This window comes from Muntiacus reevesi, chromosome 6, assembly GCF_963930625.1.
Source record: "Muntiacus reevesi chromosome 6, mMunRee1.1, whole genome shotgun sequence".
In the NCBI taxonomy this organism is placed as follows: Eukaryota; Metazoa; Chordata; class Mammalia; order Artiodactyla; family Cervidae; genus Muntiacus; species Muntiacus reevesi.
Genome location: NC_089254.1, coordinates 65,878,277 through 65,890,599, shown reverse-complemented (window position 1 = coordinate 65,890,599; position 12,323 = coordinate 65,878,277).

Sequence of the window (12,323 nt, the reverse complement as noted above, 5' to 3'; positions counted from 1 at the left end):
TGGCTGGATGAAAATGATGCTGAAGGCAGTCTTATATATTTCTGTATTTATTCCATTAACACCTTTCCCCAGATCTCCCATGGGGACAGGCACAGAGGCCATGCTGGTTAATTGAATGACATGGATAAACTGAACAGGAGCATGCTCCGTCTCCAGTTCTTCTGATTCATATTAGTTTTGGGGGATTATCCAGCCCATGAAGGCCCCCAGACTAGATCGTGAGCCAAGTTTCCCAGAAGACTGAGGGGAATTTGATTTATTGGTCTTGGAGCCTCAAGGCAGGAAAGGCCCAGGAGGGATGACATCTCCTTGTAGAACATTCCTACCAAAGGTGTCACATGGTTATGTATACTGACACAACTTGTTCCACTTGGAGAAATACCTAAAAGCTCTGCTGGCACAGTCCCAGGAGGATATTTTTGGCTAATCTGCCCTCGAGGGACATGTTCACACATATAGTGAAATGTGCACATTGGAGGACATAAAGACTTGGCTTTCCTGGATGAAAAAAACCTGGTAAATGAAATGATAGGATGTTAGGGATGACATTCTTCTCTACCTGAGAAACACAATTTGAAAGTTGACTTCCATGGATCATCCTTCTCAACTGATTCTCATGAAAGATGGAGCTAAGGGGGTGGGGTGGGGAAAGGGAGTACCTCTGTTGGCAGAACCTGAGGGAATTAGGTCATTCAACCAGAAACAGGCACGGCAGACTTTGCTGGGTCTCCAGAATTCAACTGCAGCTCCAAGAAGCCATTGCCAGTGTTGTGGGTGGGACAATCTAGTGTACTTTCGATCCTTCCTTGCTTCATGTGTTCTAATTGCTGCTCCTGTCCCCAAAGGATGATGGGAACAGAAGAGCTGTATAAAGTTGTAATGAAGAGCTCTGTATTTGAACATGTGAGGAGGGATCCAGATTTAACTTCCTGTTATACCAGGTGACTTCCCTGGGGGCTCAGCCGGTAAACAACCTGCCTGCAATGCAGGAGTCCCAGGTTCTATCTCTGGGTGGGAATATCCCCTGGAGAAGGGAATGGCTACCCACTCCAGTATTCTTGCCTGGAGAATTCCATGGACAGAGGAGCCTGGTGGGCTATATAGTTCAAGGGGTGGGAAAGAGTCAGACACAACTGAGCAACTAACACACTTTGCACCAGGTGGCAGGATTTTGAATACTTTAACATCTCTTAGTGTCAATGTCTCCATCTGAAAAACAAGGTTGGTATATACCTTGCAAGCTTCTTGTGACAATGAAAAGAAATAATAGTCATAAAGCTCTTAGCACAATGACTGACATGTAGGAAGTATTCATTAAGTACATGTACTCAGCAAATATTTATTAAAGACTTAGGCACCCAGCATTTTCCTAGGTACCTGGGTCACATCAGAGGATGGTAGGTCTTATTACAGGATCCTAGTGGAATGGGCAGACTGTGGGGTTAGGGAGAAGTTTGGCTGAGTTTATGATATTAATATGATAATCTCAAGGTACTCCTTCTACAGAAATTCCAGAGGGAGCAGTTGGAAGGGAGAAAAGAGGGCTTGCGCCTGAGAGAGACCCTGAGTCGCATCTTCACTGGGAGCTGGCTCTCTATAACACATTCCCCCTGCCCCCCGCCACAGTTGAGTCTAATGCCTGAGTCCCTTCCCCTCTCATGGTGTTGGGGGTAGAGTGCATCTCCTATCCCTGCTTCCAACTCGGGTCAGTTCCAGCTGACCACTCTCTGGAACCTGCTCTGCGCTTCCTCCTCTCTATGTTCTGGGTCTCAGTAGTATGGCCAGAAAACTGGGTTTAGATAAGGATGGAATCTCAGTCATACTTCACCTGCACATGGTTTCCAGATCTTTTTCTTGTCGTTCACTTTCTCCCCACATGCCTGCCACACCTGGTTGGTGGATTCCTCCCACCATTATGATTTTAACACAAAAAGACTCATGTGAGAATTAGGGTGGCACATCCTTTAACAGGGGCTGTTCTTTGGAACGACAGCTACAAAAAGGCATAGACAAATCAACTATATTTTGAGCCATAGGTTGATCACATCCCAGCGAGAGATGCTTTGCTTGTTGGAGATTAAGAGGTACAGTTTCCATGTCAATCACAGGTGGGAAACCAGCCAACCCAATGCTGATCTCAGTTCCTTTCTGTTTGGGGACATCTGAGCAGCCTTACCGTTCCTACTGATTGAGGTAGGAAAGTCTCTTTCTAACACAGGCCAGCTTGGGTTCACAGGAGAAAGGCATGTTTAGGTTTTCCTGACTGCTCCTGGGGTTTGATTTCAAAGACTGCCGATTGTCCAGCCTCCCACAGGCTTTACAACAGCAGAGATTTGGAGCAGTCCATACTGAAAGAACAATGGCTGGGGCCTGTGAGAGCCTGGGGGCCTCTTATTGTTAGAAAGAGAATTTGCATCTTGACCCATTACCCACAGGAAGGGTGGAGGTCTTCAGACAAGGTGATTTTCTTGAGCACATCACAGCACTAGACAGCTTTGGGACAGACTGAGAACTCCAAACTGAAGGCAGCAAGAGTGGGAAGAAAACTCTTTTCTCAACCAGAATACCCCAGTTCACTACCAATAGCCATTTGAGGTTTCTTCTGGGGGAGCTGTTTCACCCTTCCCAAACCTGCCTGCCACTATTAGGGGGTCCAGGTCTCATGCCACCGCTGGCTTGTGGTTTTCCTCTGCACCTCCAGCCTCCCTGGTTTTCTCAGGACACAGGGTCCTTCCCCGATTCTGCCCACCAAAGCAGCTGGTGCTGCTAATCTAATCGGAAGACTTCGGCTCTAACTGAGTAGACCTCCCACACCACACATCTGAAGGCTGCACAAGGGATGGGGAAGCCAAAGGCTTTATCTCTTGTAGGGAAAAGCACAAATCTAAGAACAGAACCACTGGGGCTGAATTACCCTTGAGACTTAATGACCAGAACTAAAATCCCGAGTATCCATCAGGGACTTTCGTCACCTCACCTGACAATCGCATGCCTCTCAGTTCACAGAAGCTGCCGGAGTGAAACTGATGGCTGTTCACTCACGTCTCATTGGACTCTGGGTGCCCAGCTCACTTGCTCCACTTGGCTGCCTCCCGCCTGCCTCTCTGCTCAAACCCTGTCTTGATTTGCCAGCACTACAAGACAGAATAAAAACATACACTTCTACCCAAATTCCTGTCTCCTCTCATTTACACAGGAGATTAGATGATTTCTTTCCTTGTCTTAGGTGCCTGGGGTTCTCACTGCCCAGTTCCATCTTCCTCTACATTAGCTACAAGAAAAAAGAGAGTGATTGAGTAAACAGGATGTCACACTTTTTTCATATGGTTTTCGTAATGGATAATCATCTTCATTTTACAGATAAGAAGAGTTATCATTATAATATCTGTCCATCATCTACATCCATTCATCCATCTCTTTACCCCCAAGATGGTCATTGTCTAGTATGAGCCAAGCAAAGTGCTACTTTACTGCAGACTCCGAACGCAGTGCTCTTTCTCCTGCATCACAGACATCTCAGGAATATACCCCTTGTTTATGAGGAAGCCTGACTCATTCAACAGATATTTTTGGAGCACCTCCAATGTGCTGGCACATTTTCAATCTAATACTGCAAAAGCAAAAAAAAAAAAAAAAAAAAAGAAAAAAGAAAAACAAAACCCCAAAGGCAAATCCATTCCTTCATGGAGCTTACGTTCTAAGTTCCATCTGTCTGTCTGGAGACAGACAATAAACATAAGAAAAAAATATAGCATGTTAGTGACATGGTGGAGGGGAACTTAACAAATGTCACATACATAAATAATTTCCATGAAATTAATGACATGCTGACAGAAACAACACATTTTGGTTCACAGTAAAATTGTTCCTTGGTATTAGCTATTTCCTCTCCTCAATATGTCAGGAACTGCTAAAACCACTCTCCTGTTTCTTCTTACTTGGGCTGATTGTGTCCTGAGCTGTGCCTGCTGTGAGATTTTCCTCACAACGAAAATAGGACTTGGGCTTGGTTCCTCCAGCCATAGCAAAGGAGCTAAGAGAGAAATAACTTCTGTGCATTTCTCCAGCTGCATTTAAGTTATGCCTCTTCTTCTTCATTTTTTAAAAGAAAGATATACTATAAAGCCTTATTGATTTAGCTCAGCAGTTTGAGATTTATGATGCTTTAGATAGGCTTGGGCTTGAGACTGCCTTGAGGAGAGGTGAATGTAAGTAAATTAAGAATAAAAATAAGATTGCTAAACATTGCACTACTTAAGGGAATAAGTAGCTTTTTTATTATTTTGAATAAGCTATTTTAAACAAACTGGAAAATGAAATCAGACTTGCTCATTATAAATAGTTCTTAATCTGTTCCTAAATGCAGGAGCCAATGATATACTTGCTACCTCCATTTAGACTCGTAACATTGTGCTTCAAGTCCATTTGGATTTGAGAGTAATAAAATGGTTTCTACTAAACAAATACTCTAGAATTCTTACTTCACTAAATTGAGACCCATCCTTTACCCAAACTTAGCTAGATTTTAATGGATATCACACATCTCCATCCTGGATTTTCCTGTAGCCTATTTCAAAAGATAGATTTGTTCAGTCTTATCAGTAAAGTACTCAATCATGCTTCCCTTGTATCAGGCACCTCAAGGGCAGGAGATAACGCAAATGTGCTTGATTTTTAATAGGTAGAAATATGTCTATGTGAGGTTGACTGTTACCTAATATAGTCAGATATCTGAAAGGAATGTGAAAAATTAAGGTAATCATTGGTACTTCCAAATAGCTGGGTGGATGTTGGAGTCATATTTGCAAAACATAGATTATACTGTCATGTCAGATTTGGGACACTTTGGGAGGTTGGGAGAGAGATGGAATAGGTGGGGCCAATGTCAGACTGGTTGGATATGCGGGTGGGTGGTGTAGCTGGTCCATGGAGGTGGTTGGGTCAGCGAATCTATATGCAAATAAGAACACATAATTTCATTCTTGACACACTAATTCCAAGGTTGATACTCCAGATCTATATCATCTTTCCTTTTTATCACTTTAGGAAATACAGAAATATACCCTCCCCAAATCACCCTAAATCCCACCAACCAGAGATAGCTACTGTAGTGATTATGGCATATTTCTTATGTCTCTTTATTTCTCCCTAATGCAAACACATTTTTAAAAATGGACATTGGGATTATCTTGTTCATTTAATTTTATATGCTTCTGTTCTCATTATTACAATTAGGGCATTTTTGTTAATAAATACTTATTGAAAACATAAATATCTAATGACTACATCATAATTTATTCAACCTTTCCCTTGATGTAGAATGTTTACATTGTTTTAATTTATTCTTGCTTATATAGAATAGACATTCCTGAACATATACACATGTAAAGCACTCTGACAAATTACTCCAGGTACTTATTCCTGATTATTTTCCTTATCTTCAGAGAGGCTTATAGAGAGAGAAGTATTCCCAAGATGGTGAGAGATTGAATGGTTTATTTGTAGCAAGAATTTTTTCTGGGGCCATGCCACTCAGCATGTGGGATCTTAGTTCCCCAACCAGGGCTGGAACCCGTGCCCCCTGAGTCTTTACCAGTGGACTGTAGCCAGGGAAGTCCCTGTAGTGAGAATGTTTTGTAGTCCCATTGATCCAGTCACATTTAATCAATTAATTAGTTCCTTTGCTTATTCAACTGGAATTTGCTGAAGTCATAGTATGTGTGTTAATAAATACTGCAGGAGATTACACAAAGACTTTGTGGGCTGCTCCATCTAGTTGCAAAGACATACTTAGACAACATTCAAGAAACCTTTGCTAATAACTACTAATAGTTAGATAGAACTTACTATATGTTGTTCTAGGTATTGTATGTATATTTACTTAGTTCTCACAACAGCTACTTTTGTCATGAACCTCATCTTATAGTGAGAAAATCAAAACACAAAGAGGTTAAGTAATTTTTCCCCAAGATCACACAGCTAGTAAGCAGTGGAAGTGTGATTTGAATCCAAGTAATAAGCTCCAGAGTTCTTCACAGCCCACACATATCTCAAATATGCCAACATAGAAAGTATTATAGAAGGGTTATATCTTAATACTTTCTATAATAAGTCTATAATAATTTCTCTCTACATTGGCATATTCGAGACATGTGTGGGTTGTGAAGAAAGCATTTTCTAAAGGTGACTCTTTTCTTTTGCACTGGTTTTGTAAACTATAACAAAACCCTTTAGGGTTCTATAGTCAAGGTCATTCGGAGGCCACTTTCTCTAATACTTTGAATATTAATGAGAATCACTAGATGAACAAATTGTCTCTTCTGATTTGGGTAAGTGAATTATTTGAAGGTAGAAAAGCCATCATTCCACCTGTCTTGTCTGAAGGAACTTCTGTGGGGAAATGCTGGGGAAATAATATTATTTCGGATTGAACCCAATAGAAGATTTAATATGTAATAAAGAACTAATTTAATGGATACCTTGTTCATATTCCTAGCATTAAAAAAGTTTGTCAAATGGATGAATGAGTAATACTTTAGACTGCAAGGCTTACAGATGAAATAATGCCATGACCCAGACTCGGTGGTGGGCTGGTTCTCACTCCTAGTGGCTCACAACTTTTTCCAGCTTCATGGTCATGGCTTTCCAGCTTCATGACTTGGTGTTGGTAGCTTGAAATCAGTCATGGCAGGAATATTTACAAAACTCAGTAGATGCTACCAATTAGGGCTTTTCTGTTGTCTTGGAGAACTAGTTGTTACACATTTACCAGCACACCACTCCCTAGGCTTGTTAGGGATTTCACAAGTGGGAAGAATTTCTGTGACTTCAGGGGAAGAAAGAAGGAAGTGCAATGAGAATACCAATTCAAACCCTTTTCTCTTCTTTGGTCTTGAATGTTTATGTCTGTTGTTTTCTTTTATTGGTAATTTCAGAGTTGGGGGATACTCTGTTAAGAGAGTTGAGATGTTAAGGTAGTAGAGGGAGAATGAAGTTCAAGAGTAAAAGCAGACTGGGGCGTGTTAGTTTCAGCCGAGCACACCTCTCCTTTTCAGCCCTACAGCATTAATGGTTCCCATAATTTAAGCAGGGAAATGTTGATGGACAGCCATGTAGAAGCCCTCATGGAGTATCATTTGCCTGTGGAGACAAGGAAATAAAGTTGGAAGGAAATGTTCCATATCCTCTGGTCCAATCCCTTCATTTCCCAGGTGAGGAAAATGGGCTCCGAGGAGTGGATGTGTTTCCCCAGATCATGGGTCTAGCTTATAGTGAGAACTTGGATCGGACTGTCTGGTGTGACTATCAACTCTCTATTATATTTGACATTGGACTGGTTACTTAATCTTTGTGTGTTTTCTCAGCTATAAAGTGAGGATTTTGTGAGGAGTAAATAAAACATGTGAGAAGCTTACATGTAGTAAGAGCTCAATAAATAATAATATGGAGTCTTTAGTAATAACACTGTTTTGTTTCACGGGGGAAGTTCAGAAAAGAAAGATTTATTAATATACTAAAAACCAGCATACTCCTAATTAATAATATATTAATTCAATCTATTAATTTATTGAAAACCAGCACACATATTAATAAAACATTAATATTTTGAAATTTCAAATGTATGATTTTCCCCCAAAATCAGACTGTACAAGTGTTTTACTGAATGGTTCACCAACAGTGTTAGTTACTACTCTCCTTTTTTTTTTTCTTGAAATTCAAACGATTTTTGGCTGAATAAAGACCGAGTAAACTCCGGACATCTTTAGACTGGCATGTGTTCCCTTAGACATTTTCTTGTGCTGAGTCGCTTCAGTCATGTCTGACTCTTTGCAACCTACTTACTGTACCCCTCCAGGCTCCTCTGTCCATGGGATGCTCTAGGCAAGAATACTGGAGTGTGTTGCCATTTCCTCCTCTAGGTGATCTTCCCTACCTAGGGATTCAACCTGTGTTTCTTGTTTCTCCTGCATTGGCAGGTGGGTTCTTTTACCACTAGTGCCACCTGGGAAAATTTTTTTCAGAGAATGTTTAAAGAAACTCCCCCCGTACCAGTTAGGGGGTAGGTCACACGCCCCTTTATGTTGACAGTGACTACATCTGGGTTGCATCTTCTACAGATCTCTACCACCAGCAGGTGGTAAAGGTCAGAAAGAGAAGGCCCTGGGGCACACCTGGTTTGTCCAGTATCAGAGAACAGCTGAATCAAGGGTTTATTAAGGCCAGGGGCTGGGCAGAGGCCTGGGGCTGGCCCCTCCTCACCTAGCCCTCTCTCTCTACCCAACCATTTGCTCAGTCGTGTCTGACTCTTTGTGACTGCTCGGATTGTAACCCACCAGCCTTCTCTCTCCATGGGATTTCCCAGGCAAGAATACTGGAGTGGGTAGCCATTCCCTTCTCCACGGGATATTCTTGACCCAGGGATCAAACCTGGGTCTCCTGCATTGAAGTCAGATTTTTTACTGTCTGAGTCGCCAGAGAAGCCCCTACCCAACCATAGATAATGCTTTAATTTGTTAGTCACCTGGGAGGGTGAGCAGTGTGCAGGTTCTAGGGGCCAGTCCTGGAAACTGACTCTGGGTCGCCTTTCCTACTCGTCACCTACTCGCTCCATTTCCGTAGGGAAAGCACATAACATCTCTGAGCCTCTATTTCTCATCTGTAAAATGAGAATCATAATCCCTGCTTCATAGGATTGCTGAGAAAATCAACTCAAGCAATACGTGAAAAGCAATACATGAAAGGCACATGTTTTGCTTTTGTTTTATTTCTTAAATTTCTATTGTGGTAAGATGTACATAACATAAAATCTACTATTTTAGCCATTTAAAATGCACAATTCAGTCACATTAAGTACATTCACATTGTCATCAGGCAACCATCATCCATCCATTTCCAGAACTTTATTGTCATCCCAAACTGAATCTCTGTACCCAGTAAATAATAACTCTCTACCATGTCCTCCCCCTCTGCCTCCGATAACTTCTATTTTCTGTCTCTATTAATTTGACTACTCTAAGTACTACATACAAGTGGAATAATACAATAGTTATCTTTTTGTGTTTGGTTTATTTCTCATAGCATAATGCCGTCAAGGTTTATCCATGTGATAGCATGTGTCAGAATTTCATTCCTTTTTAAGGCTAAATAATACTACATTGTATTTTCATATCATATTTTGTTTACCCATTCATCTGTCAATGGATATTTGGTTGTTTTTATATTTAGGCTGCTGTGAATAATGCTGATATGAACATCAGCGTACACATGATCTATTTGATTCCCTACTTTTATTTTTAGGGTGTGCACCTTGAAGTGGAATTGCTGGATCACGAGGTAATTCCCTGTTTATTTTTTGAGGAACAACCACACTGATTTTCACAGTAGCTGCACAATTTTACATTCCCATAAACTGTACACAGGAGTTTCGATTTCTGTATATCCCCGCCAGTATTCATTATTTTCTTTCTTTCTCTTTAAGAAATAATGGCTATTTATTGTGGGTATGAAGTGCCCATTTTATGGGTTAACTTTTCACTCTTTTGACAGTGTCCTTTGATTTACAAAAGTTTTCAATTTTAATTAGTCTAATGTATCTATTTTTTCTTTTGCTGCCTGTGCTTTTGGTATCATATCCAATAAGTCATTGCCAAATCCAATGTCATGAAGCTTCCCCCTATCTTTTCTTCCAAGAGTTTTATAGTTTTAGCTCTTAGGTTTAGGTCTTTGACCTATTTTTAGTTAGTTTTTGTACATGGTGTACTGTAAGCATCCAACTTCATTGTTTTGCATGTGGATATCCAGTTTCTCCAGCACTGTTTGCTGAAAGTGAAAGTCGCTCAGTCGTGTACCACTTTTGGCCACCCCATGGAATTCTCTCCAGGCCAGAACACTGAAGTGGGTAGCCATTCTCTTCTCCAGTGCATCTTCCCAACCCAGGGATGGAATAGAGGTCTGCAGCACTGCAGGTGGATTCTTTACTAGCTCAGACAAAGATTGTACTTTTGCCCTTAAACAGTATTGGGACCTTTGTTGAAAATCATTTGACTATATATGAGCGGGTCTATTTCTGAGCTCTTTATTTTACCCCATTGATCTGTATGTTAGTCTTTATGCCAGTACCACACTATGTTGATTGCTATAACTTTATAATAAGTTTTGAAGTTAGGAGCTGGTAAGTCTTTTAACTTTGTTTTGACTATTTGGGGGTTATTTGGGGCCCAGGAGATTTCTTATTAATTTTAAGATGAGTTTTTTTATGTCTGCAGAAAAAAAATGTTGTTGGGATTTCAATAGGGGTTGTTTGAATCTGTAGATCACTTTGGGTAGAACTGGATCCCTAATAATGTTAAGTCTTACAATCCATGAATATGTGATGTCCTTCCACTTATTTATGCCTCCTTTCATTACTTTAACAGTATTTTGTTTTGCAGTTTTCAGTGTAGAGATCATTTGCCTCCTTGTAGCTTATTCCTACTTAGTTTATCATTAACACTACAATAGTGCTTAATTTGTGCCTAGCGCTATACCACAGAAACCAAGGAAATCTTTCTAAAATGGAAATGTTATGTCATTCTCTTGCTTAGAACTCTTGAGCATAGTCTATAACGTGCTTTGAGATCTGGTTTTGGCATGTTTTCTAGCATTATCTCTTGTTACACTCCCCTCCAAAAAACTCCCAAAGCAATAGACAAAACTCTCTAGCAATGCCACTGGTCCTTTTTCTAGAATATTCCACTATTTCCAAACTCTGGAATACTCCCCCCCGCCCCGCCCTGCCCATTCACTGCTGCTATCTCCTCTGAATGTCCACCTTGACTTGCTAACTCTTTCCATAAACTCTTTGAAGGCAGGAACCATAACTTACTCATCTTTGCATCTTAAGCATTCAGGATGCTATCTAGAACTGAGTAAGAACAGGATGGAATTAAATTGACTTTTTCCCCTGAACCTTAAGAAGAAATAATGTGAGAAGCAGGAGGAGGAGGAGCACAGGGATGCTGACTTTAAACAATTATAATGCTACTGTATAAAACGGAGAATTCTGTGCTCCTTACAAAGGAATAGAGACCAAGGTAATAGGTAGATGTCCAAGGAGATAAATTTGAAATCCATATAAAGGATATTTTTAGCAATTACATCTGCCTAACAAAAGAATGGATTATCTTGAAAAGTAGTGAGTGCCTCCTACTGGAAATGTTCAAAAGTAGGACCTCCATGTCCATTTCTCAGTGATTGATAAAGTGCTTGAAGCACATGGGCTCTGGAAGCATCCTGACTTTAAAGTTTCATGATTCTAGATGCAACATAAACAGAACTATTTTACAGTGATTCAGAATTTGCCCTCTAAAAACTTATGGTTGTCTCATCAACTTATTTTCTGGTAAACAATGACTTAAATGCCTTTGAGGACCAGAGTCTGGTTGGTGGTGGGTGGGCATTCTGGGGACAAATCTGAGGTTCATAAATCTGTGAAGGCTTCAGGAGATGGTGTCAAGGACACTCGGGATGGGCAGATGGCAGACCCAAGTCAGAGAATAGCGGGCAAGGGCCCTATTTCAAGGAGTTCCTGCAGGGGGCTGTTCTGAGTGTGATGGTGTAAATGGGTTGAGTAGGTTGTCATGCGAATCTGGCTGCAAGCAAATGGCAGACCACTATGGCTCTAGGGTGACTTGACATTAGGTAGCACTGGGACTCCAGATTTATAGAACAGTTGGCAAAAATAAGCCAAGACCCCACTCTCAGGCAAGTGAGATGAATTGGGGGTGAGGGGATGGTGGTGGAGCAGGCAGGCACCACACACGGTGGCAAAGTTCTGATTGCTGGGGCTGGTAAATAAGAGGAGGGCTTGCTTACCAACATCTTTAATAATTACCAGATTCATTTAAAGATCAGAGCAGGAAATTGACTTGGATGCTGAAGCACCAACCTACTGGTATGGACTCCTTCCTTTTGCTCACCTTCAGTGGGAATGGGGTTGATTTCTCTATTGGGATGGTTTGAGCTTCTTCTACCTGAGGTTGTCTGCATCTATGGAGAGGAGAGAAATTTGGAGACGTTAAAAGTTACATCTTCAGTTTAGATGTTAATTTCATAGGTCATTGAGTTAATGGAGCCTCAGTTTGAGAGAACCTCTGCTGGCTGATTTAAGCCAGAGCCTGTTTTCTCAGGATACCTGTTCATTGTTGATGTATTTAAGATAAGGAGGTTACACTACTGAGTATAAGGAAATCATTGCTAGGTTTTATTTCATTTTTTTCCGATTTGGGTAGGGGTTCTTGGAGCCTTCTTTACCCCCAACCTCCACTCAACTTTGTTGAGGTATA